The 27,980-nt window shown below is 38.5% G+C and overlaps 4 pseudogenes across 3 annotated transcripts; all 4 read right to left on the minus strand.

The window, feature by feature from the left end:
• Nucleotides 1-2,532: 2,532 nt before the first annotated feature.
• On the minus strand, nt 2,533-5,958 carry LOC144646279 (uncharacterized; annotated as a pseudogene).
• A 960-nt stretch (nt 5,959-6,918) lies between these two features.
• LOC144662929 (uncharacterized) lies at nt 6,919-13,899 on the minus strand (annotated as a pseudogene). The gene is made up of 6 exons (XR_013572562.1): nt 13,366-13,899; nt 11,986-12,286; nt 11,628-11,742; nt 9,960-9,999; nt 9,062-9,188; nt 6,919-8,942 (listed from the first exon to the last, which is right to left on the minus strand). The product of XR_013572562.1 is annotated as an uncharacterized LOC144662929 (transcript).
• Nucleotides 13,900-16,483: 2,584 nt separating this feature from the next.
• Nucleotides 16,484-20,916, minus strand: LOC144662864 (uncharacterized; annotated as a pseudogene). The gene is made up of 3 exons (XR_013572539.1): nt 19,830-20,916; nt 19,086-19,256; nt 16,484-17,398 (listed from the first exon to the last, which is right to left on the minus strand). The product of XR_013572539.1 is annotated as an uncharacterized LOC144662864 (transcript).
• Nucleotides 20,917-22,812: 1,896 nt separating this feature from the next.
• On the minus strand, nt 22,813-26,460 carry LOC144662879 (uncharacterized; annotated as a pseudogene). The gene is made up of 3 exons (XR_013572555.1): nt 25,420-26,460; nt 24,288-24,458; nt 22,813-23,768 (listed from the first exon to the last, which is right to left on the minus strand). The product of XR_013572555.1 is annotated as an uncharacterized LOC144662879 (transcript).
• Nucleotides 26,461-27,980: the final 1,520 nt, after the last annotated feature.

A 27,980-nucleotide genomic window follows, 5' to 3' on the forward strand; every position in this document is an offset into this window, starting at 1 on the left:
GACAGTAAAACGCGGAAGAACGCCTCTAGACACTTCCTGCCACAATCATCTTACGGCTCTCTCAATACATAATGCCAAATGAAATTTGTGCCACTGCGTTACCCACGCGAATTCACGGTTAAATTTCTCGCCTTTCAATTTCACCCCCTCATTGCTTTTCATTTTCCTGTTAGTTTTAGTTGAGGGAAGAACAAGATCTATTATAGATTGAGGCACCGTGTATTTTTAACCTTTTTTCACGCTCGGCCGTCTTCTTTTCTTGGCAGGATCAAATCCCGCACTCACCGAAGATCCCTTTTTCTATACCCTGATTGTTAAGCGGAAATGGATTTTTTGTTCAAGCGTTCGACAAGCGAGAACAAGAGCGGAAACGGTTACTAAGCCGCAGTCACGCAATTTTGCAGCAAGCTTCGGCGAGAAAGGATTTTTAATGGGAAAGAGAGAGATGACACAAAAAATATAACTTTTTTGTTCGCAGCCAGAAAACAAAATGGAAAGAAATATATACAACTAGAAGGATGAAGCCGAAAATAAGAGAAAAATAATTCCTTTGATTTCGCTTTAAAGTATTCAAATTTTTAATGCCATTCAAATGTTTCTTGCCTCATCTTGATCTTTTTTTCTTTTTCCACATTAGTTGGATTACATTCTAGTACGCGTGACTAATGCTGCCCTTAGCTTCGTTTATTTTTTTTGAAGTTTTCTTATTCTTATTTATGTACTCGAATTATTTTGTGACTCGACGAGGAGCAATTCACTACTCATGCGAGAAAAAAGACGAACGGAAGAACGGCGAGAAACCTTGTATCACGCAAGAAGAACTGGGTTTGCGTGACGCGCAGTGCAGATAAGGCGCGAAAACAGATGAGAAGAGCTGCAAAGAAGTCATTTTTTTCTTTTTTATACTTCTTTTAAAAAACCTTAAACGCTTCTATTTTTAACGAATTTTTATTTTTGCCTATTGCTACACTTTAGCAAAAGAAAAAAACACAAAGAATGTCACAGCTACTCGCCCCTAACACTGCTCGGTGGCGCCATCACAAAAGTGTGAGGAGGGGGGGAGAAGGGTAAGAGAGAAGGTATGGGAAGGAGAGAGGAAAGCTGAGGGGATGGGGGAGGACGGAGAGGAGGGGAGAACGAAGGGAAGGTAAGAAAAGGGGAATAGGGGGAGGTGGTGGGGGGGGGGTTGAATAAAAATCTATGTGATATCGCCCTTTTTCATGTTTTCTATCAGAGCAGCTGTAAAATATGAGTAGTCTGCACGTTAAAATAATGATAATAATAATAAATAATAATAATAATAATTTATATAGCGCAGCTATCTTCCTATCCTGGAAAAACTAAATCTAAAAAAACCGAGGTATTCAGTTCAAAAAAAATAGGAAGCCAGCAGGAATTGTCAGCAGGACAAACAAACCACAGACTTGTGTGTTTCTCAATTAAATGGTTTTAAAAGTTTTTGCTGCACTTGCCTATCAAGAGTTAACATAACCGCCCGGTTTTAAGCTTTAAGTTTAGGCGTCTTGTTCAGTTACATCGATCAGTGTTATCCTTCGTTCCAGTATTACACAAGCGTTCGAAAGGATGTTTCACGTCAATGATGTACGCAATTAAGGGGGGAGCGTTCAGACTCGTCTTATCAGTGGAAATATTAAAAGTTTATTTTATTGGCAGATCATGGCTCATGGTTATGTAGCATTTTGATCTTCAAATATCAATGCAGTAGTTCGCACATTTTTTTCAGTGCTCCCCTGCTCGGTTTTTAGTGGAGGCAGTTTTTTGAAAAGTGCTCGTTGCTTGCATGGCTATAATTTTTTGTCAATGCTAGCGCTCGCCGGCTCGCAAAAAAAGACGCTCTGCCCGCCGGCTCGCAAATGCTCGCAAAGACCATTCGATACCCCTTCATTCGTTTAGCTCAAAGACCATTCGATACCCCTTCATTCATTTAGCTCAAAGACCATTCGATACCCCTTCATTCATTTAGTTCAGTGCGTCAGCACCATGTCTGCTTATCGAGAGCAGGCCGAAAAACCGTGAGTTCGTGTCCCCTACCCCGTCCGTTGTAAATTGTTTTCTTTCTTTCTTTTTCTTTTTGTTTTTTATTATTTTTTAAACACATGTGTTTAAATTATTTCGCTATAAACATCTATAAATTTTATTGTACTGTAATGCAGAGCCATCTGACAATTTAGAATACAAAATGAAGAAGGCAAGGCCAAAAAATGAAATCATATGATATAGTACAGTATTTTGATTCTAAATCAGAGTCATATTCATGAAACGATAATTTGCAAAAAGGTAACTTAAATATCAGGTAATTAGGCGTGTATTTATTCCCTAATATAACTAGAAATGTAGGTAAACAGATAACAGGTCTAATTCTCTGGAGGCCGTATAACGCTTGCACACATTGCGTACCTATATTTAACATGAAGCGAAGAAGTGAAATTTACTCCGCGTACCAACTCGGAATTTTCCAATTAAATAAAAAGCACCAAAAATTTTACGATATACGAATGAATGCCTTTATTTTTAAATACGATCTAAATACTTTGATCTTGTAAGGCAAGCGTCACTATTATTCACAAACATTGTACAGTGCTCACGCAATAAAGGCTCGGTGTGAAGGCCTAACAACGCAGCAGCAAATACTCCCCCAGTAATGGCCACGACGAAGTACCCCATAGAGCGAACTCCTTATAACGGTCCTTGAATTTATCCCTAAAGAACGTTATAGCGTTAACATAGACAGCACCGATCACTACACCGCAGGTAAATAACAGCAACAAGACGATCCAAACACTCGGTAAAAATCGATACCAGGCCGCCAGGACGAAAAACAGAAGATGCACGATTTCTATTGTTGCGAGGATCCAAAGATACGGGAATTTAGCTTTTTCGGCCCATTCTGCTTTGACATAGGACAATACCACAAGATAGGACCTTCCCACCACCTCACCCCCCATGAAAACGAAGATGTAATACTGATAGTGGTCACGTGGTTTGAAAGGCGCGTTAGGAAATGCTAGTGTTGTGATGGCGGATTGAATGATGATATAGCCCGAGAACCATGTGATATAAATCGGTATCAGATTAGGCAGCATCTGAAGAATGACCATAAAAACTTCTTGACAAGAGAGAGAACCACCATCTTTGCTGTTTTCTTCGTTTGATCCTCCGGCGTTGTTCTCGTCGTTCTTTGAGTCGTGGCATCTATCGTCTGTTTAAAAGTGAAAAACGTGTTTGTTATGTCAGTCACGTTGAAATGTTGACCTTACCACACCCACCCTCAAGCCTTGTATTCTCTCTAGGAACTCCGCACAAAATAGCCTTACAAACTGATTGCGTAGTAACCCGCCCTAGCGTGCTGCATGCAGTCCGTGGCAATTCATCAGTTGTCTCGTTTTGGTTCCCTATACAAGGTGACCTCACTTTTCACCGCAGTTCATTCAGTCTTTTTGGTGTTACGACTGCTTTTTCGCGTCCCACTTTCCTACCAGCAACGACGAACCAGCACTTCACCAGTACCTCCCCTCCCCTTATCGCCTTAAGGCATTGTTTAGCACAACGCATTGCCCCGGCCAAGGCTCGAACCCGGAGAGCTCGATCCGGAGTCCAGCGCACTTAACATTAGGGCACCGCGCCTCCCACTAGATCTATTACGAAAGAGACAACATTCCATACACACTTACGTGATAATTTCTGATGCACAATTAGGGACGCAAAATCTTCAGTACGACACGATATACCTCTCAAAGAATTTGCGAAATCCAGCCATTTGTTGTGGACTGTATGTTAGTTAAAATGTACCTGAATATAAACTTATAAAAAAAAGTTACCTCTAGTCGCCAGGGCAGTGTACTGCACTCCGACATGTTCATCCGCTGGAGGACTGGGAGACTCTAAGTGCTTCTTGTCCATGGCGTAGTAGCAGACAAAAATCAAGAGCAACATGGCCGCCATGATTAGAATTGTTGCGTTTGGTGAAACGCTGGCCCATGTTGTCATGGCTGCAAGATATAGACAAGAATATCAAGGCTTATATAATGAACTCATAGCCATGTATTATATTGGTTATTTGAGAACGCTTGACAAAAATACCAAACAATAGCAGGCGCCTTGTGTTTTTAAAAATTTCTCTTGTTATTTCAAAGTCGCCTCTTGTTATGACAGTATAATACACAGCTTAGGCTTTTGTGTTGTCTTATTTTTTGTTTTTTTGCCCCAGTGCCCAAAGAATACTAACGTCAAGTTAAAGAAAAAGAACAAAGAATATTTACACATGCACCTAAAATTGTTCTGGATGCTGGTTTCAATTTCCACGTTCTTCTTCAATCCATTTGTGAGTTGTATATTTCATAAGAAGTTTCATAAAAAAATGTTGAAATATGCAGACTGTTGTAAAACTAAATTTGGCAGTTTTGGTTAAGTGCTTGAAATTCTAACAAACATCTTCATCCATGACTGCTTCTCCCAGAGGGAGAGAGTGAACAGCAAACGAACCTGTATGCGTAATTAAAAAGCTGATCTGAACTGAAGCTCTAGAATATCTTATCACTTATAAAAAAAAGTATGGTTAACTGAAGACTCGGTTATTTTTTAGAAAAGGATGATCGTGGGGATGTTGGCGATGTACCATAAGAAAAAGCCGTATCATAAAAAAAATATATACTGAACAAAATTAATATATATATCATATTTACACATTGTTACCTGTATAATATAAAGGAGCTATCACAAATCCCATTCCTGTTCCAGCAGAAAAGGCTGTCGACACCACCTCCTGATAAAACGATGTAAGAGCCAAAACTGTGATTTCACCAAGAGTATTACCAAAAGAAACTAATGCAACGCCAACTAATTTCCAATGAACTTGATTAGCTAATGTAAGAATGAGTAGACCGCCGATATCTGCACAGCTAAACACTGTTATCCGAGCAATGTACGGAATCTTCTGCATGAAATAAGGCGCAATTAAGGTCGCTCCGGACCCTTGCTCATTAATAAATTCATTAGCCAAATTTCTTGACGGGGTGCTATCTTGTAAAGCTTTAATTCGCTACATTTTGGACATCGATTACTCTAAAATTTATCAAGGATATTAGGGGATGATGGAATTACATTATGATTGTCATTTTACTGAGGGATGACCGTTTACTGTGATGTTACAAGCTCTTAAAAGTTTTACTGTAGATAATGCGACTTTGTGTCCAAGTTTTCAGCTAGAACAGCCTACCGAATAAAATGATTATATAACCTAGTGATAAACCGTAACCTCTTTTGTGTTCTGACAAGAACGAAATTTTCGATTTCAAAAACTGCTAGAAGTTAATGGCTTCTAAGAGAGTAAAAATGTGAAATCTAAACTTTGAAACGTGCTATCTTCATTTTGGCTTTGGGAAGGACGTTTCAAAATTCGCTCTTGTCAGAACACAATAGGGTCAACCAAGTTTATGTTCCTCGCGAGTCAGCTTCTGAAATTCTATATAGGCGGAGAAAACTTGGACACAAAATGGTAGGTTTTGAGGCTTCCGAAGACCTTCCGAGTCAATGTTTACAACCGACGTGTGCTATATTTACAACTGTGTGTAATTACTTGCACAAAGAACTTTAAGAAAAACATTCTCGTGAATATTTCGTTTTCTGTCGGCTTCAGTCGTCGTAGTTCGTGCATACTCTTTCAATAAATACATACATAATGATTAATAGGGTCCTGCGCGACCTTAAAGTGACAAGAAAACCCGGCACAATGTTTGCAACGAGGACCGTAGAAGTTGGAATTAATGTGCCGGTTAAAATGTCTCGAGCACTAGCGATGATTAAGGAAAAATTGGCAAAAATTAAAGTTCCAAAGATGAAAAACGCCGTCACTGTATGCAGTCGCTCTCCTTCAGGTTGGTCGAGTTGAATCTTCCCACATTCGTTAACCGTCAAGGCCGTAGTCCTATGGCTGGCCATGTTCCAATACAGTCGTGGTGTTCTTGTGACCACTTATACGTCCTGGCAAAGTGAATGAGCTATTTAATTATCTCCTTGTCCATGAATGGTTCCAGTCTGTTGAATCTTTCCAGCAAGCTGGCTTCTGAAGGGTTTTAGCGCCCAATCAATGCATTTTCCTGAGTGTCCGCATTTTTATCCAGTGTGCCTTAAAACAAGCTCAAATCTTTTCAAAAGCTTTTTTGTGCCAAACAGTTTCTGCGAAAGAAGTTTTGCTCGCTTTTATAGTCTTTATACCTCAAATGAGATGCCGCAACTGATTTACATTGCTTTCCAAATCACTCAGTATTATGTTTGTCCCTTGAGGAAACGTCAACGAATTAAGCAGAAGAAAGATTGATCTCTATGTCTTGGTTGTAAAAAAGAAATTGAAGGAGGTAAAACTAAGTTTTGCGCGATGTTCCAATACTCGATCAGTAAATGCAAAGTTTCATGTTAATAGATCCGGCTCCATGATACGATTTCCGGTATCGCCGACACAGTAAAATATAAAGATTTATATAAACGCTTTCCACTATTATACCTAAAGTCTTTGTTATCATTTTTGTCTTTGTTTGGCAAAACAACAACGAACATTGACTTTCGGGTCTACAACTTGGCCGATACTTTAGGGAAAGGTATAAAATAAATAAGAAATCAAAACTAGCCAGAATGCAGCTAAGTCTCCCAACCTAGGTTTTTGCCAGTACGGTTGCCCTTGGTTGTTCGCTGACAAACCCGGCTTACTACGCTATCCACAGTGTCGTGAGCTGAGCCGTCGGAAGCGTTATCCGCCCTGCTACAACAGGTCCCAGGTGCAAAAATGGTGCAGTATTTTTTTATTTATAAATCAAATACTATAAAACTGAGTACCACGTTAAGAAATACTAATTGAATTGTAGCGCTGTTTACAGTTTTCCATACATTTTTTCACAATAAAAAATAAAAATAAATATTTAAATATTTTTCCCCATGATTTACACGCAGTTAGGTAGTTTAACAAGACAACAACAACAACAGGCTTTATTCGCATGACTATAAGTACATACAGTATTGCAAAAGCCATAAGCGTAAAGCTTACCTAAAGCGAAACTTATTATGTATGGATTACATTACTTTCATTTGATATAAGATTATTTCGTATACGAAAAGATAAGCATCACAAAATGAACTTCATCAGTTGAGTATTTAAACAATAATTATCAGAATTCATTATTTTTTTGGTGGCTTGCATAGGAGGTAATTGTGTTATGTTTGGTATTTGATTGTCTATTTTTTTGTAAAATTTACCTCTAAAACTACAGTGTCTAGACGGTCTGTTGAGGTGGTTGTTCGCCTGATGTCCTCAACGGGGATGCATAAAAACATAGCAACTGCTTTAGGCTGGATCACATAATATAGGTTAGTTGCATAACAAAAATCCTCCCGACCCCCCCCCCTCCCCCAACTTTTTTGAAAAGTAATGACCGGCCCCCAAAATACTTGACGTGTCTTTCAAGGACAATGCTCAAAAGTTTTCTTTGCTCAACAAGCTTTATTCCTTTGTCTCTATTTATATGAAAAAACTGTTTCCTTTATGCATACATTTTTTTAAATTGTATTTAAAACAAAAAACAGTTTACTGAAGTGCGTTCTTCCCTATTATGTTATAATAAATAATGGCTTTCTTACAAAATTGGACCAAAAACATGTCTAACTGGAACTATATCTCGACATTATTCATAAGCCTTTTTTCTTGACGTTCTTCTAAAACTTCTGGCATGTTCATTTTCAAGTGGCTGCTCTTTTTATGTTTGCTGCAACTCTTTTGTGACAAAGTGTCTTCATGCAAGCAAGATTTTTGGGGGTGAAAATTGCTAGTTTAAGGCATAGATGTTCAAACTCCGAACAAATCGTAAAAGGTGTTACCTTTACTAAGCTTGAAATAGGTAGCATTGGTAGCATAATTACCCACATAGAACACGACTAGCTGTCTCGGCAACGAGTGAACTAGCAGCAGCAGATCGACAAAAAGGCGAGTTAAAATGGTACACGTATTCACTTATTTGCAATTTTATCCAATTGAGCTCAAATAAAGATCTGAATTTTGTCCTTAAAATGGTAACAAAATGGCGGGAAATTCAAATTTTCAAACTCTATATATCTTCAAGACGGATTGAGCTTTTTCAATCATTTGAGGTCTTTCAGAATAATGTAGTTTTTTGTGCCATAAAGATAAAATAAAAAATTTTTCCTTCAGCACTGTGATGTCTTTTTCCCGCCAAAAAGCGTTACAATCAAAAAACAAAAATCATACGATTGTTTGGGATAAAAAGTTCTATCTTTGTGCTAAATTTGAGCTCAATCGGATAAAACAGCAAAAAGTTTTTCCGAGATTGCAGCTTCAGCGCTCTGCTGACCCGGCGTGTTCAAGGCCGTTTGTTTGAAATGGTCATGGCTTTCCTAGTCATTGCACCAAGATATATCCCATGGAGTTTGATGTGTTTGTCTCCATTATCTGGTGAGTGTGTTGCTTGGTTTCCACACGTGTTGGAGTCGTCGAATTTTCCGCCTGTACCAAACCCGATTCTGGAATCACAGGTGCGGCAGTCATTCTGTAAGTTACCAATGAGACCGATTCTTGCTTTAGAATAGATATCGTCAGTACCCACAGCATTGAACCCTTCCTTGTTACAGTTGAGCTGCAAAGAGGCCTCTGAACCAATCAGAGTCTTCCACGTGTTACGACCCAGTGAGGTGGCGCGGTATTGCCCGTCTGCGATCAATGAGTACAAAGAGTTGGCCTGCTTGTTGATGACAATGAAGTTGATCTGTTGGCCGATCTTCATACCAAGACAAATCTTTGAGAAGGGTGTGTTCCAGTAGGTCGGCAACTTGGTCTCTTGTGTGTCAAACCCAGTCTGCCCTCCACGAAGGTTGTATTCATTTTTATTACTCCAGTATGCCGAGTCATAATGAAAGGTGTTCTGAAAAATAATAGATAAAATTAAGATCATAGCGTAATATTTAAACAGACGTCTTTATGCTTATCTCATTTTCGAATTCAGGATTCTGAATTTGAAAGGCTGACCAATTAATTCCATACCTTGTTGCCGTCAATCTTCATGACCGGCGTCCATCCCCCATCTCCACATCCAAAATCTCCAAAGTGACAGAGAACGGAAATTGGTTTTGAGTCCACGCGAAGAACAACCAGCTGGCTGGATTTGGAGCTGTGAAATATTTTTAAAACTTTTAAAAAACAGAGATAGTGCAGTAATAAATTTTAATTTACTTCGCAGCGCACGATGGGAAGGTTGGGTTGAATACCGTCGAATATACAACGGCTTTCCTGTGTTCTGATTGGCTGTATTTTCTATGGCATGGTATAAATAGAGAGAGCAATACTGAGAGATAATGACGACAATGCATAATAACTTTATGGTCTTTAGAGTGTAAAGCTCGAGTGACAATTTCATCACCATAAACATGAGCTATTTAATCAATAAACCTTGTGGTAGAAAGACCAGTGGGGCTATCTGTAAAGAGGATCAGGAAAATGACTTCCTGTAGGCGTCATACGCATTCTTGTCGGCATAGACTTAGGTGTAGAGGAAGGGTCAAACTATCAAGCTTCAACAGTGTAGCGAAGAAATACGGGTAGAAGTTATAAACAGGTGCAAGGTGATCTAGGAAAGCCATCTGCAGTAGACGTTGCATAATAGCTCGAGTCGCCTCATAGAAGCTAGAGATAGACGATTCTTGCGCTTCTTTCGTGCTTAGCAACCTCCCTCGTGCATCCATAACTCAATGGTGCACGTTGTGACGTTAACCTTTGTTAATTGGTTAAGCGCTAGCTGGGACAATTTTTCATTTTCTATAACATCGTAGTAATAACAGAGATGAATTTAACACAACTTCATTTTATGAAAGCAGCATTATATAATAGTTGGTATAAAAAGTATCAAATTACTCACAAGATCAGGATCAGGAAAATGACTTACTTGTAGGCGTCATACGCATTCTTGCAAGAGTCTGCCACAACTGCAAGAACAGAAATGCCAAATTAGCTTTGTTAAGAGTGACTATGGTAAAAAATTCATGTCATTCTCGTAATTGGTCAAACAATACAAAATGAATATTTTGAGGCGAAAACCTTTCTTCAAATAGCAAAGTCCGAATTGAACTAACTTTTAAATAAGTTGAACATTCAGTATTAAGCAAGACTTTAAATTAATGGCGAAAATAAATGTCAACGTATGCGGCGTAGAAGTTGCATCAGTCTTCTAGAATTCAATTCAAAAATTGTTAATGCGATCTACCTTAAGGTTACTATTGTTGATTATTTCATGATTGACACATTTTCTTTTGTTATTCAACAACCTTTATTTAACTTACAACCCTAATGAATATTAACTATCTGAAAGTCCGGGGAGGGCTTGATAATGTAGCAGGGAAGAGCGGGGCTTATAAATTGAATTTATGATTATTAATGAGGGATTTATCTGTATAAATCCCTCCCTTCGGGGATTTATACAAATAAAGACCTCAAACGAGGGATGTTTCTGTATAATCAAACCCTTGTCTGGACAAATTAAACTTTACATTTCCAACGATTAAGTTTTGAAAGCAACCTAATACAAAACAATTTCACCGTATAGGCAGCCCAAACATTTCTTAAGTTTAATTTTCCTAAAATTTAAAGTCTTTTGAAATTTAAAAAGCCTTCTTCTGTTTCTAAATTCACTTTGGAAATATAAAATTCACGAAAAAACAGAAACGACATAATCAATTTGCTCAGCTCAGTTGAATTTGTAGCTGCATATTGCCTCAGTTGAAAATTTCTTCTGCTTGATTATCTTGTTTGAATACAACAACGCGCGTCTCATTCTTGAAAACACTGCTGAAAACATGGCATTCTTAAACGTTTCCTAACAACTTATCTGGAATTCGGTTTCGCTGGGAAGCTTGAGTCACAGTAACCATGTTCCTGTCGCTGGTTCAATTCTTCGTAAAATGTCCTTGCCGTTTCTCTGGAGGTTTTTCTTCGTACGTTATGGACGCTGTACAAAACACACTAACCCGTTTGTTGTGAACATTGCACAGAGAAAAACAAATCACCAAAACATCAAAACAGTCTTCTGTTATTCAAATAAGCCGCTTGACAAGTCACAGTTGGTCGATAATACCTCCGTTCTCGGTATTTATCTCTTACTTAGCAGCTACTAATTTTAGCGATTTAAGCGAGTTCGGCCAAAATTGCTAAATTAGGTACTCGCTAAAATTTGTCTCGGTCAAATTTAACACGCGTTAAATTAATAGCCCCAACCGACAGAGGAATACAAAATTAAATATAGTGACCTTGTTCAACTATATGACAACGTCAGAAGGTAGGGCAACAATTAAGAAGGGTTAGAAGAGAGTTGGGATCACCGACATCGTGGAGAATATGACTAATTTCCCTGACCTAACGTTTGTAATTCACTTTATTCTTTCTGACAATAATAATGTTCGTTGTGACTTTGTTCTATTAATGAACATTTATTTCCATATTAGCTATATATTAATAAAATTTAATATATTTTTTTAATTTGCAGAAAATCGATAAATTTAATAGCCGCTAAATCTTGCTCAGAAAAAATCACTAAATTTAGTAGTCGCTAAAAGGGTACCTTTGTCACAATCTTCTCCAGTGAAGTTCTTTTGGCAAAGGCATTCAAACGTGTCATGTTTGTAGTTCGGTAGACAGGTTCCTCCGTTTTTACACGGCGAGGAAGAACAAGGCGACTGGAGAAAGAATAACATGAAGTTTATCTATGAAAACGAGTTTGCATAATAATTGAGTTTTGTCTTTAGTTATTTTAATTCGTTGTCAACGATATAATGAAACTTTTAACTTAACTTATCATATGAACACTTTGGCTCACCTACTGGGGGCAACTCACGGAATACCGAGTGTACCAAAATCCTTTCAAATTTCAGGTTTTAAAGCACATATTTACATTAACGGACTCGAAAAAATGTTCCCACCTTCATGGCAAAATGATGCGAACTCTTGTTTTCTTTGTACTCTGTGAAGTTTCTGTACTTATCAGAAGAAAGCAACTCGCACCAGAGTTTTCCATCGGCTCCTTTGGAGGCGGCCAGGTTCACAGAAAAGCACAAAGAATTGCTGAGACATTCAAAGGTGCAATCAAAGACATCGTACACGGTGAATGTTCCCGAACTCTTGGTGCATTCAGATAATGGAAGTCGTGTTTTGTAAAAACTTGTTGTCGGACAGAATGCAACGTATAGGAGGTATCCTCGTGATGCGGCAACATGTTTGACCCTGTGTTAGAAAAAATATTATGAGAATCTAAACAAACTAACGATGTGATAACGACATTTACAGTAAAAACCCGCGAGTAAGAACCTAACATTTAAGAACCTGTTAGGCTAAAATTTGCAAATTAGATACCATTTTTATAAGAACCTATTAAACCTATAATTTGAAAACAGGTTCTTAATTTCTAAAATTGATTAAAAAATGTTTACTTTTGGGAAAATATGATATAATTATTGCTTCATTTTGAAATAAACACTATGTCTTATGTAAATTTTATACAAGAGAAAGGCCGAATACCACTCAAATCTCTATAACAACATTGAATTCTTTCTTCAGAAATTAAGAACCTAGTAAGAACCTAATTAGCCTAAATTTGTGTTAATAACCCTTTATGTAAGAACCTGTTGAGGCTAACCTAAAAAACAATAGGTTGTTACTCGCGGGTTTTAACTGTTTTTCAGTTGCAGTATTAACGTGTTTTCTTATAGAGAACAGTTTGGTTCTTTTATAGGGAATCCTTAACCGATTTGCGTCCTGAGCGTGATGAACTAGAGAAAATGACCAAACTCACAGTAGGCAAAACAATCGACACGAATAAAAATTAATCAATAAAAAACGTTTTTGTTTGCAGATTGACAATAAATAAAACTGCATTTTTGGCAGGCTTTCAACAAGAAAAAGAAGACACGAATAAAAATTAATCAATAAAAAACGTATTTCGGTATTGAAAAAACGCTCAAAGGCAACATACCAGAGGAGAGAAGTATATTTAACGACAACCACCTTCATTGTTTGAAGAGTGAACCGTTAAATGGGTTGGATTCCTTCTTTCCTTTGCATTCTTTGTTTGCAGATTGACAATAAATAAAACTGCATTTTTGGCAGGCTTTCAACAAGGAAAAGAAGACACGAATAAAAAATAATCAATAAAATACGTATTTTGGTATTGAAAAAACGCTCAAAGGCAACATACCAGAGATCCGTTATAAAAGAAATATAGAGCTTGTTGATTTGGTCATTAAAAAATACGTTAATAAGAAACACCTAGGATATTCCCAACTCACATAATGGACTGAGCTTACCTTGAGAACAAGTTGCCGGTGATATCAGAGCAGACGAAACAAACAAAATAAAAGAGATATAAACAAAGAACATGGTGTGAGAAAATCTTACGGCAAGGGCTGGACTACGTAATTGTGTAAAATGCCATCGAAGAACTCTTCAGCTATCCTTTTGAGATTGCTTTTCCTGCAAACAGGGTGAAAGAAGTTTTTTTTTTCATTTAAATAAAATATTTCCTTGTAGGATTCAGCCAATCATAGAAGTTTATTTAACGACAACCACCTTCATTATTTAAACAGTGAACCGTTAAAAGGGTTGGATTTTTTCTTTCCGTTGCACTCTTTGTTTTCAGTTGACAATAAATTAAAGTGCATTTTTGGCAGGCATTCGACAAGAAAAAAAACACTTCTTTTAAATAATGATAAAACCTTCCTAATAGCAAATCGAATTTTGACAAAAAAAATCACCTAGCTATGCAAGGGCTTTATTTTTGCAAAAAATTACATATATTTCTGCGAAATTCTTCTGCCCAATAGTGGTCAACATCATTATTTATTTTTAATGATTCGATTCGAAATCATACATAATTAAGCTTGTCACGTACGTGAGTTAAAGAATGAGCAAAATCTCCCAACTAGTGCCATACTGAGGGCAAGGAGACTAGTAAAGGAAACTTGTTGATGTTGGGGACTCCAGAATGGTTGGCAAGAATCAATTTATTATGAGTCGTGGAAATGTGTTCCTGTTTATGTTCTGTTTAGTTAACATCATTAACTGACATGTGTTCCATTTAGGTGCATTAGCCGATAATTAATTACGGCCGTACGTGCGTGTTTTGAGTTTGCTTTGCCCGCAAACAGGTCGAAATCCCGGGGGGGTTGAAATAAGTCAATATGTATCAACTTTTGTTCAATTTAATAAAAAATTTCTTGTAGGTTTCAGCCAATCAATAAAATTTATGCCGATAACCACCTTCATTATTTACAGAGTGAACAATAATTAACAGTGCATTTTGGCAGGCGTTTAACTAGGAAAAAAACATACTGCTTTTAAATAATGATAAAACCTAACTAACAGCAAATCGAATTTTGACAAAAACAAAATCGCTTAACAACAAGGGCTTTATTTTTGCAAAGATTTCATATATTTCTGTAAAATTCTCATGCCCAATAGCGGTCAACCCTATTTTTTCTAATAATTCGAAAACACACTTAACTAAACTTTTCACGTGAATTAAAAAATGAGCAAAAACTTCAAACTAGTGCCATGCTAAAATCAAGGAAACTAGTAAAGGAAACTTGCGTGTTCATATTGGGGATTCCAGAATAGTTCGTTAAAATCAATTTTTTAATTATGAGTCGTGGAAATGTGTTCCTGTTTATGTTCTGTTTAGTTAACATTATTAACTGACAAGTGTTTCATATAGGTGCTTTAGCCGATAATTAATCGTCGTGTTTTTGCATTTTATAAGAATTTCAAAATCCATACAAACAGTCCAGGGTAGACAATAAATGAAATTCGTTTGCACGGAGGAGAGAAACTAGCAATTACATAGGAAAAAGAGACCTGGAAAAATATTCAGGGCCTAAACAGGCCGGGATTCAAACCTGCGACCTCTGCGAAACCGGTGTCTGCGGTGTGATGTTCTACCATCTGAGCTATGAAGCTACACATTGGGAGCCAACCTCGTTCCCAGGGTCTCTCTCTCCTGCCCTCTCGCTCTGGGGGGCGGGGAGAGAGAGACCCTGGGAACGAGGTTGATTGGGAGCTAGGTCATTTTTCTGGATTCAAGTATTTTAAAAAGTTACGAAAAAAGTTCGGTGGGCAAGAAAAAGTGAACAGTTAAAAATAAACAGTTATGCCGAGGGAAATGGGATGTTTATCATGCCAACACGACACATCACCTGTTATTTTGTTGATTAAAGGAACACTGTCACGAGTTGACATGCGCGAACTCTGGAACTCTTGTTTTCGACGGCGGCCATTATGGAATTGACGGTGAGTAAAGTACTTGCATCTATTTAGCATTTCAATCAAATTTATGTAAAGCAAATGCTAACGCGAGTGATATTCTATTACTCAGGAACCCAGAACAACCTTTTGTAAATGCAAAAGTACGTGCACAACCGCCACTAGTGGACGCCATCTTGAATTTATCACTTAGATCTTGAATTATTCCGGCGGAAAAAATCAAGTTTTGGATTTCGTAACTGACGCATGCGCATGAATGACAGTGTTCCTTTAAGTTATGGTAATAAGCCATTTCTGAGTTACCCTTTGCCTCCGCTTTAAAACGAGTCTACGTGCAAAATCAATCATATGAAAATGAGATTCACCCACTGAGATCCATTATCATGCAAATCAAACTCATTTTCATTTGAATGGTTTCACACGTAGACTCGTTTTGAACTAAGCCGCTAACTCGGAAATGTTGCGGTTTTGGGCAAATCGCGTTTTATAGTTCTTTTTCGCGTTCTTCTTTCCGTCTCTTTTGCCTGTTCTCTCTAGCCCTAGTTCGCTCCGCTACGCGGTACTGCTCGGTACTATTACGTCTTCTTTCTCTATCCCTCGCTCGCTGTGCTTCTCGGCGTTCCTCCCTAATATTTGGCCTCCTGTTTCTATCCCTGGCTCGCTTTCTTTCACGATCTTCTTCGCTTGCTCTTCGCCAGTTAATTCTTGCTCTCTGCCGTTCACTTTCCCGTTGCTCTTCACCTAAACCGTTAAACCTTGTCGTCTGCACGTTAAATTCTCTTCGCTACTTCTGATCTGCGAACAATCGTTTCACTAAATAAGCTAAAAAAAAAGCTCTCGACGAAACTTGTCTTTGGGAAGTGACGATAGCATTGTAATTTCCTGCCAAGTAAAACGCGGGTTGCCCAAAAGCGCAGCCTCGCGCGATTTTCTGCCAAGAAAATGAGGCATTTTTAAAACTCCCCCCGGTCGGGCTGCCTTGCTTTGTGTTAGGACTCTCCTCCCCCTCCCCGAGGGTCTGTAGGCGCGCGCGGGCGTACACAACCAAATTTTTTCGGCCTTATGGGCTTACGAAAAAATTTCACCCGTCTACCCATGGTGCTCCGCTGGCGAGCTTCGCGTGCAGGAGCTCCGCTATAATCATGTGCCTTAAGAAGAACATTTGTATCAATGATTTTATTAAACAAAGCTGAATTAATTTATTAGTTGAATTCATTACAGGCGGCTGTTAAATTCGTAAGTTATGAACGCCGTTTCTTTCGGAACTTCAAGTTGTGGAACGGCGGAATGACGGGCGGACGGACAGATGGGTGAGTAGACTGAAATAGTATCTAGTACATTTTTAACGCGGATATTATCTGTCAGACATATAATTAGGTTAGGCTAAACAAGGTGAAGAAAAGCCATCTAACGACATTGATCTTGTAAAACAAAAGTCACTGCTGTTCACAAACATCGTACAGTGCTCACGTAAGAGGGGCTCAGTGTAAAGGCCTAATATTGCAGCGATATTGCAGCCCCCAGACGTGGCCACGACAAAGTACCCCATTGCGAACTCCTTATAACGGTCCTTGAATTTATCCCTAAAGAATGTTACAGCGTTGACAAAGAAAACACCGACCACTACACCGCAGGTAAATAACAGCAGCAAAACGATCCAAACACTCGGTAAAAATCGATACCAGGCCGCCAGGACGAAGAACAGAAGATGCAGGACTTCTATTGCCGAGAGGATCCAAAGATACGGGAATTTCGCTTTTTCGGCCCATTCTACTTTGATAAAGGACAATACCACAAAATAGGACCTTCCCACCACCTCACCCCCCATGAACACGAAAATGTAATACTGATAGTGGTCACGTGGTTTGAAAGGAGCACCAGGGAATGCCAGGGTTGTGACGACGGATTGAATGATCATGTATTCTGAGAACCATGCGATATAAATCGGTATTAGATTAGGCAGCATCTGAAGAATGACCATAAGCACTTCCTGACAAGAGAGGGAATCGTCATCTTTGATGTTTTCTTCGTTTGATTCTTTCGTGTTGTTGTCGTTTCTCTGCGAGTTGTGACATTCATCATCTGTTTGAAAGTACACAATATTGTTATGTCAAGCAAGTAAAAATCTTACACAACCACACCCCCTCTCGAAGCCATGTATTCTCTTTCGGGACCCGCACAAAAAAATCTAAGATCTGTTCTTGCGTTCATTCATCGAGTTTCTAAGGCATTGTTTGCGGATTTCCTTGATGGAGTGTAAGAGTATTTTATTGCTAATTTCCAATGAAAACCAAGTCCCCCACAACGACAATTTTTAACATGCAAATGCTGACGTTAAGTAACGAGTTTAAGCTCTTGAAGGCCCACCGTTTAACGGCAGTAGCTGAGCTAATCTAGGTGGAGTCTATGTACCCTAATATCAGAATACTTCTATTTATAATTATAGCTTGCAGCTTGTCCTTAGGAACAGGTCTTATGGTCTAGTTAATAAACTGTATCGGTTATATGCCGGTCGTATGGAACGTTTAATTTTACAGTTAAATATCGCCTGAGCCTGCGGTTGCTAAGAATCAGATATTTTGTCGTATTCTTACCTGATAGTTTCTGGTAAACAATAAGGTTGCAAAATCTTTACTGCGATACTATCATAATAAAAATTTGAGAAATGGGTTTACAGAATTTATAGATTAGCTTGCGCACCCTTTGTTGTCCAACACCCGAAAAATGCCCAATGTAGGGGATTTTGAAATAGTGCTTGGGCAACTCCTGTTGCTCGACACCTGTTGAAGGTGGTGTGTCGTTCCCTACTACTGCTCTCGTGACATAACGGTAGAGTAACATGTCTAATACATGCTCGGGATAGCAAGCAAAATATTAAGACGGAATCCACTAGGAAGTCGAGTAATATTTATTAAAGTTGGACAAAAATCAATTTCCAGAATAATTTAAATCCTATTGCGTTATTTCCTACCCTTAATAAAAGGTAAAGATGTAAGTAATTATCCGTGATAACACCAACAACAATTTCTTATTAGAGTCTGAGAAAATGAATTTCAAAGTTCACAAGGTATGGGCAAAATCTCACGTGTAGCCATTTTGTAAATTCGTCTTAAGCGATTCAGTGGAATTCAGCGGAACTTCAAAATGTGTTTTCGATGTGTGGTGTTGTTAGAAAAGATTTCTTTTGATAAGATATTTGAAGCAGTAACAAAAAAGTTTGCAATAAGGTGGAAATAATTCTGGTACAACAATTTCTTATCAGAGTCTGAGAAAATGATATTTAAAGTTCACAAGCTATGGGCAAAAGCTTACATCTTTTAAGAGATTCAGTGGAATTCAGCGGAACTTCAAAATGTGTTTTCGATGTGTGGTGTTGTTAGAAAAGATTTCTTTCGATAAGATATTTGAAGCAGTAACACAAAAGCTTGCAATCAGGTGTAAATAGTTTTGGTACATAATTTTGTCCAACAACTACTCGAAGTCCTGGCGGATTTCCTCTTAAACAAATTCTGAATGTCATTGTGAAAACTCAACCACGTGTTGTTGATATTAAAGGTCCTGTCAACGTGTTGTTGATCTTTAAGTTCCCCTACATCGGGCATTTTTCGGGTGTTGCACAACAAAGGGTGCGCAAGCTAATCGATAGATTCTGTAAACCCATCGACATCAAATTTTTTTATTCTACTTTAAAATTTGAGAAATCCAGCCATTTGTTGTGGACTGTATGTTAAAAGAATACATGGATAAAAACTTGTAAAAAATATGTTACCTTCAGTCTCCAGGGCAGTGTACTGCAATCCGGCGTGTTCATCCGTTGGAGGACTGGAAGACTCTAAATGTTTCTTGTCCATGGCGTAGTAGCAGACAAAGATCAAGAGAAACATGGCCGCCATAATTAAAATTGTCACATTTGGTGAAACGCAGGCCCATGTTGTCATGGCTACAAGACAAGAGTATTGAGGGTTCACGAATAGTTGTTTTTTTTTCAGAAAAATGTTATCAATACTAAAACAAAGTGTGAATCAAAACGTTTAGCGTTTTAAAATCAACAAAAGAATATAAACAAATGCACCTAAATTGTTCTGGATGCTGGTTTCAATTTCTTTGTTCCTTTTAAATTAATCTAAATGTGGCTTGCTTGCTTTATAATTTCTTGTGCAATTTGGTTTCAATTGCTTGTCGAAACTTGCAAACAGTTTTTACATTAAATTTTGTAATTTCAAGTTAGTGCTTAAAATCCTTACAAACTTCTTCATCCATGACTGCTACTCCCAGAGGAAGAAAGTAAACAGCAAACGAGCTTGTATGCATAATTATATGGCTTAACTGAACTTAATCTCTACAATATCTTACCATTTATGAAAAAGAAAGTGTTTCAGCCTCCTTTTTTCACAAAGGACGATTAGATAGAGGAAATGCTGGCGATGCACCACAAGAAAAAGTTGTTCATAAAAACTATGATAATAAACTGAAGAAAATAACTATACATATTACAACACATTTACACAATTACCTGTATAATATAAAGGAGTTATCACAAATCCCACTCCTGTTCCAGCAGAATAGGTTGTCGAAGTTATCTCGTGATAAAACGAAGAGAGGGCCAAAACTGTGATTTCACCAAGATTATTCCCAAAAGAAAATAATCCAATGCCAATTAGTTTCCAATGAACTTGCTTGACTAATGCAAGAATGAGGAGACCGACGATATCTGCACAGCAAAACACTGTTATCCGAGCAAAGTACGGAATCTTTTGCATAAAGTAAGGCGCGATTAAAGTGACAATAAAACCCGGTACAGTGTATGCCAAGAGGACGACAGAGGTTGGAATTAATGTGCCGGCTAAAATGTCTTGAGCACCATTGATGACTAAGGAAAAATTGGCATAAATTAAAATTCCAAAGATGATGTACGCAGTCGCTCTCCCTCCTGTTGGTCGAGTTTAATTCCCTCACACTCGTTAACCGTCAAGGCCATCATCCTATACTTGGACGTCCCTAAAATACAGTCGTCGTGTTCTTTTAACTCTTTTACGTCCTGGCAAAGTGAATTATCTTCCTGTCCATGAATGGTTCCAGTCCGTTGAATCTTTCCACCCAGCTGGCTTCTGTAAGCGCTCAATCAGTCCATTTTCCTCGGTGTCTGTTTTTCTTATTCAGTGAGGGTAATAAGTCTCAGAAATTTTCGAGAACTATTTTGTACCAACCAAGAGCAAAACAATTTCCACGAGAGAGGTTTTGCTTACTTTTGTACCTACAATGAAGATGCCGCAACTGATTTGCATCGCTTTCCAAATCACTCAGCATTATGTTTGTCCCTTGAGGAAACGCTAAAGAATTTTAACATAAGGAGTGATCTTTAAGTCTTTGCGGCATAATAGAAAACTACATTTTGAAGGAAGTAAAATTCTTTACGCGGTGGTCCAATACTCAGTAAATGCAAAACGTTTATGTATTAAACCAGATCCAGCTTCTAGACCGTTATCGCCGATACACAAAATATGTAAGGATTTGTATAATTAAAACCTTTACCTCTATTTTACCTGAAGTCTTTGTTTTCCTATTTGCTTTTGTTTAGCAAAACAACAACGAGCATTGACTTTCGGGTATATAACTTGGCTGATACTTTGGGGAAAGGTATAAAATAACGGATAAATCAAAACTGGCCGAAATGCAGCAATGAAGCTTGAAGACATAGAAAAAAAATAGGTCACCAAGGGTGACATGAGTCTAATGCCGTATGGCATAGTGATACAGATTGCGCGGTTTTCGTAAGCCGGTTAAAATTGGTTAGAGGTTTGTGTTCGGGAGTTTAATTTAAAATGCTTATAGCAAGCTAGGGGCATCGTGGATGATTATGGATGAAAACGAAACAGTCATAAATGTTATATGCTTCACAAAATTTAAAGTATGAACAGGAGTTGATGTTACTTCTTCCGTATTGTCCGTAAAAGCAGAAACGATTAAACATTTGGACAAGATTGCGTGACGATTTACAAAAAGCATGTTCATTACAACAAGGGTTGAAGAACTTCACATCGTTTTCTTTCAGATTTTTCACCATTTTGATGATGACTCTTGAAACAGATTTTGCAATAAAAGCACTTGAAATAGTGACTGTTACTCCATTGTACTGTAAGCACTTAGTGACAGATTTTCCTAAAAACGGGTGTAAATGCTCACGTCAATATAATGATGACCTTTTGAACGCTGGAAACTAGGCAATTATTATCGAGCTACCATACACAGGAGCGAAGACTGTTTATCATGATGTACAAATTTCGCGAATCATCACTTCCATATCAATGTAACCATTTTATGAATTTTCTAGCTGTAAGAAGAACTTAAGATCTCTGAGAGTCGTAAAAGCATGAAATTCAGTGTATGGCAAAGGCTGAAAGGCCGGGACAGTGTAATACTGCAAAGCGGCCAAACAAACGCATTTTGATTTAGTCGCGTAACTTGATTTACATTTATCCATGTACATCTTTTATTTTTGAAGGTTTTTGTTTGCACTGTAAAGAAAAAAATGGTCAAAATTCGAATGACTTAAATACAAAAACCGAGGTAAAGTTTTCTATTTTTTAAAACAAAATAAATATTTGGTCGCATTGTGTAAATAAACGCAAGTCGCCGTCGAAATATTTTTTCTCAAATACGTCTTGCTTTTTAAGCAAGACGAAAACACAAGTGCTTAACTGAACTGAAAACGAAGATTTATTTTCACAAAAAGCTTACAAATGTCTTAACTGGAAAATTATTTCGTCCTGTTCAAGTGTTGAATAATCGTGACTTGAGAAAGAACTTTTAATTATGCGTGGGAACACGTGTCGCTGATTGGCTGTTTTTAATTGAAACTAATCGTGCGTGTCCGTACGGAGTCCGTTCTTGCAGCTGATCATTGTTTTCTACATTACAGCGAACGATTATCGATCCCGAACCATTCCCTTGGGATTGCTAACAGCTTTTTTCATATAACAAAGAGTCTAATGCGCATGCGCAAAGCGCACGCAAGCATTAGACTCAAAAATCGATATCCGACATATGGACAGAATTAACCCTTAATAGCTGTTGGACCTATCGCACACCCGGCCCGGGGGCAAAGAACTAAGAGAGATTGCTGTTTAATTAACATTTTCCGATAACTCTCTAAGCAAGAAAAGAGTTATTTCTTACAAATCGGTACAATTTGATCAGCTACATAACCATTAAGTTCCCAAAGAAACGACCACCCGAAAATAGCGGGGGAAAAACACCGCTGTTAGTAAATCTGAAATTAGCGACCCTTAGAAAGTAACGAAACTCCAGACGTAGCGACCTCAAACATGACTTGACGGTGGCGAATGCCTCGTACCCAGTCAATTTTGGGATTTTCGGCCGAGTGTAAACTGAGGACGCAGAAAATCAAAAACGATTCAACGCGCCATAATAGCTGATGTGTCTTTCAAGTTAAATACTCAATAGTTTTCTCTGTTCAGGCAACAAGTTTTATTTCTTTTATCTAAATATACTACAAAGGCTATTTTTTTTAAATTTCTATTTTAAACAAAAATATATACTATCATGTTCCTTAACTTAAAATACAATTTTTATCTATGATTTTTCGTTTGTCACTATTTTATTAGTTGAATTAAGCACAGGCGTGCTGCTAAATTCGAAAGTTTTGAGGGCGGTTCTTTTGGACAGATGGATTGACGGGCGGACGGATAGATGAATGGATGGATCAATATCCCTCACATATTCGTACGCCAATGTTACCTGCCAGACCCTTAGGTTAGGCTAAACAAGGTGAAGAAAAACCATCAAGAGACATTGATCTTGTAAAACAAAAGTCAGTTATTTACAAACATCGTGCAGTGCTCACGTAAGAGGGGCTCAGTGTGGAGGCCTAACAGTGCGGCAGTGAGTACGCCCCCACCCATGGCCACGACAATGTACCCCATCGCGAACTCCTTATAACGATCCTCGAACTCATTCCTGAAGAACGTTATAGCGTTAACATAGAAAACACCGATCACTGCACCACATGTAAATAACAGCACCAAGACGATCCAAACACTCGGTAAAAATCGATACCAGGCCGCCAGGACGAAGAACAGAAGTTGCACGACTTCTATTGTGGAGAGAATCCAAAGATACGGGAATTTAACTTTTTCGGCCCATTCTGCTTTGACATAGGACAATACCACAAGATAGGACCTTCCCACCACCTCACCCCCCATAAACACGAAGATGTAATACTGATAGTGGTCACGTGGTTTGAAAGGAGCGCCTGGGAATGCCAGGGTTGTAACGACGGCTTGAATTATCAAATATTGGGAGAACCATGCGATATAAATCGGTATCAGATTAGGCAACATCTGACAAATGACTGTGAACTTTTCCCGCCAAGAGAGGGAACTGACTCCTGTATCATAAGCGTCGTCCTTGTTTAAGCTTTCGCATCCATTGTCTGTTGAAAAATGTACAAATCACGTATTTTTGTAAAACAACAACAGTCAAGTTACGTCAAGAGAAAATTATTTTCTCTTGGTTACGACGGCTTTGTGAAAATCGTTTCACGGCTTGCTAAATATGACCATGCCTCTACGGTAACCCAGGCTTTCGGCTATTTGTTCTTTGCATTACTTGTAACGACTGTAAACTTTTCGGGACACGGTAAATTAAAAAAAAAATTACTGTATTAAGAGAGGAAGCTTGTTTTCTACCTAGTTTTCATGGTGGTCTTCTCGGCCGGTCGAGGGCTTACAATGCATCAGGTTTCTGCGGATTTCGATAAATCTACACAGAGACCCGGGACGGAGAAGATGTAAAAGATCTTTCTGAAGAGCAAGTTTTGCACGGAAAATGTTTATTTAGAATAACAATTTTTTAATCGCGCTCGTGTTATTTTCTTTTTAGTTTGAACAGCAACTCGCAAAATTTGCAAACTGAGCTCTCCCTTCCAGCGCTTGCTTTTCATTGCACTTACCTTTAGTCTCCAGGGCAGTGTACTTTACTCCGGCATGATAATCCGTTGGAAAACTGGGAGACTCTAAATGTTTCTTGTCCATGGCGTAGTAGCAGACAAAGATCAACAGCAACACGGCCGCCATGATTAAAATTGTGACATTTGGTGAAACGCAGGCCCATGTTGTCATGGCTACAAGACAATAATATTAATTGTAAACGGTTTCCCGCAATAGTTCTGTAATTCTGAAAATAAAACTGGGCCAAAATAAATTTTAAAAAATCGAGGCCATGTGGACGTACACGAATTAAGCTGATGGGCAAGCTCTTTTCTTGTGTTTTGGACTTCCCCTTGTACTTTCTTAATCTTTCAGAAAACTTCGATTTTTCGACTCCATGCTATGAAAAAGTATAAATTTCTATAATTTTGCCACAAAATTTTTCCAATTTCGCCCCTGTGTCGATTGAATATAATTTCTTTCGGCCTCGAAAACGGATTTTAATGTTTTCCGTCCATACTAATCCGGATAAATTTGAAAACGATGCGCTACACCTTTCACGACGTTGCAACGCACGAGCAGAGCTATTTTAAAGCTAATCGTATCTATAACAAAATTCTCGATTTTGATTGGTTCTTCGCGCACCTATTTGTCGCGTAACTGGCGCGAGATCACGTGGGTGTCCAATTACAGGTATCCAATTTGAGCAATTTCAAATTGGATACCTGTAATTGGGCACCTACGCCATTCGCGCGTCAATCACACGCATATAAATGGGTTCTTTCTTGCTGTTTTCCCACTGTTTGTACAACCAGTTGAATTTACCATTGACTTTTTCACACTAAAAAAGATTCTCAAAGACTTCCTAACCTCGAATTTTGTTATTGATACGATTAATTAGTAATTGGACCTCGTGTCGTACAATTCAGAGAGTAATCGTGCTCGTAATTTCAAATTTAAAACCTATTGTTTTTTGACAGAGATCACATGACTATTGGACGTCAGCGTTTTCGAAAAGCTCCGTTTTCGCCGTCCACACTCCACCATCTAGCCGTTGAATGTTGACGGTTGGCCTATCCGTTTGCAATTTTTCAAATTTATCCCAATTCCTAAAGTTAGTCTGACAGAAATATACACACACTTACCGACACATACCTGTATAATATAAGGGAGCTATCACAAATCCCATTCCTGTTCCAGCAGAAAATGCTGTCGACACAACCTCTTGATAAAACGAAGTGAGAGCCAAAAATGTTGTTTCAGCAACACCTAATCCAAACGAAATGATCCCAACGCCAATTAATTTCCAATAAACTTGTTTGGCTAATGCAAGTATGAGAAAACCGCTGATATCTGCCAAGTAAACCAAAGTGATGCGGGCAAAATACGGAATTTTCTGCATGAAGTAAGGCCCAATTAAAGTAACAAGAAAGAACGGACCAATGTCTGCAACGAGGACCGTAGAAGTTTGAATAAATGTCCCCACTAAAATATCTTGAGCAGCAGAGATGACCAAGGAATGTGTTGCGTGAATTCAAGTTCCAAAGATGAAAAACGCCGTAACTGTACGCAGTCGCTCATGACTCTGGCGTGTTTCGCCGACGTCTTTAAGCTCCAATGCTCTCGTGTTGAGATTAGCCATGTCAAGATATTACTGCACAATGAATAACTCAGGCAAAGTGAACAAACCGAGTCATTGTTTAAGCTTAGCTTTGTTTTCAATAGCGACTTAGGAAAACACACGAGCGTAAGCCTTCCTTACGACGGCCAACTTCGCTACTAAGACTCTGAAGACTGAAGATTACGTCTTTCCACCCGGTTGGTTTCGTCGAGTTATTTAAAAGTTCGATGGTGAAGATGACGGCAACTTAGTGCTGAAATTCAATGGAACTTCCAAAACTCCAAAGCTCAGGCAAAGTAAACGAACCGAGTCATGTGACAAGCGCGCTTCAGTTTTCAACAGCGACCTTAACAAACACACGAACGTAAAAACTCGGCTAACTTCTCTATCAAGATCACGTCTTTCCAGCCTGCTGGGTTCATCGAGTTACTTAAAGAGTTCGTTGGTTGAGACTGCCTGCCAATTCGAGGATACTGTACTTGTCAATAAATTTTAAGTGGGCTTGTAAACTATCAGAAGTGAGCCTTAATCTTCCAAACATCCAGAAAATAAGGGAATTGATACCAGTTACATAAATCGTGCGACGGCAAAGGGGAAGCTTGTGTTAATATGCATGTAGTTTTGATTGCTTTCATACCTCCAGTACGGGCGACTGAGTTTCATTGCCATTCTATTCTAAACCGCCCACCGCACGCAATTATTGAAATTCTTTTATGTAGTTTATTTTGCCGGCGGGGATAGCTCATTAAACTAAATACTTTAACCGAACCATGTCACTCAGTGTTCATTTTGGGCGATTTTTTGCATAAACGCAGCATGCGTTATTTATGCTTGAGATCCGGGGCTTGGGATCGTTCCTCCAAATTATTGGTCGCTATTCAAGTAACGGAAAAACGAGTTGACAGATGTGAAGGCAAGTAGTGTCGTAAGCCTTAAAAGAATTCCAAAGCGGTAAAACACCCAGCAGGATAGATTCACTAGAGGATTCTGCAATTTGTTTAGGATGACATCAAGCGTGAAGGCACAGCAACTGCTAATCAAAATTTTAATATATACTAGTTATGCAACGCTTTCGAGTGGTATACTATGGAATATCCAACGAGTCACTTGTATTTTCTCGGTATACACACGAGCCATTGGGGGAGTGTGTATACCAAGAAAATACAAGTGGGATATTCCATAGTATACCACGAGAAAGTGTTGTGTAACTATTTTATACCATGCCATAAATTTGGTCGCTTACTAAATTTGGTCGAGAATACAGTCGCAGCGCACGATGGGAAGGTTGGGTTGAATACCGTCGAATATACAACGGCTTTCCTGTATTCTGATTGGCTGTATTTTCTATGGCATGGTATAAATGCTAATATACACGTCGAGTAAATGTTTCAAAGGCTATCAAAACGTTGTTTGTACGTGATGTCGTATAGCCGTTGAGTTCGGAACACTCGACTAGTCTCTTCGTTATGACTTTTCAAGGTACTTGTTGCATGGACAAGTCGCAGGGACTGATTGGTCAATATCATGAAAGATTATTTTATATAAAAACCAATATAAAGTAAATAAATTTACACTGTTGTGAAAATTGTGACACTGTATTTAAACAAATACCGTGAATACAACAGGGTGAATACAATAGAACTTGAAAATCCCAACTGCCAGGAGGCTGAGCAGTTGGCTGTTTTTTACAAAGCGTGGAGGAGTTGAATTCAGGACTACTGCCGAACACAAATCCTTCTACTGGCAGTAAGAAGGATTTGAACCGGGGACCGACCTCAGGATTACACGTACAGCGCCTTAACCAATAGGCCACTCTGCCTCCTCAAATCTTTATCTCAAGTAACTGCACATATATGAAAAATCTGCCTTGCTACGAGACGCATGTTGGACGGAAATGGGTCTTACGCATAACCTTCCTTAAACATTTCCTTTATAATTATTGCCAACCTTCTTTTCAAAAACACTAAATATAGTTCCGACAAATTTTGGTCACGAAGCCTCCTTGTTGACCATGCCGAAGTACACAAATTATCACTTCAAAAAAATTTATTGTTGTACATCGTGGTATGCATGATACATTAGTAATAGGTATTAT

Source organism: Oculina patagonica, chromosome 1, assembly GCF_052425735.1.
Source record: "Oculina patagonica isolate OP01 chromosome 1, crgOcupat, whole genome shotgun sequence".
Lineage (NCBI taxonomy): Eukaryota > Metazoa > Cnidaria > Anthozoa > Scleractinia > Oculinidae > Oculina > Oculina patagonica.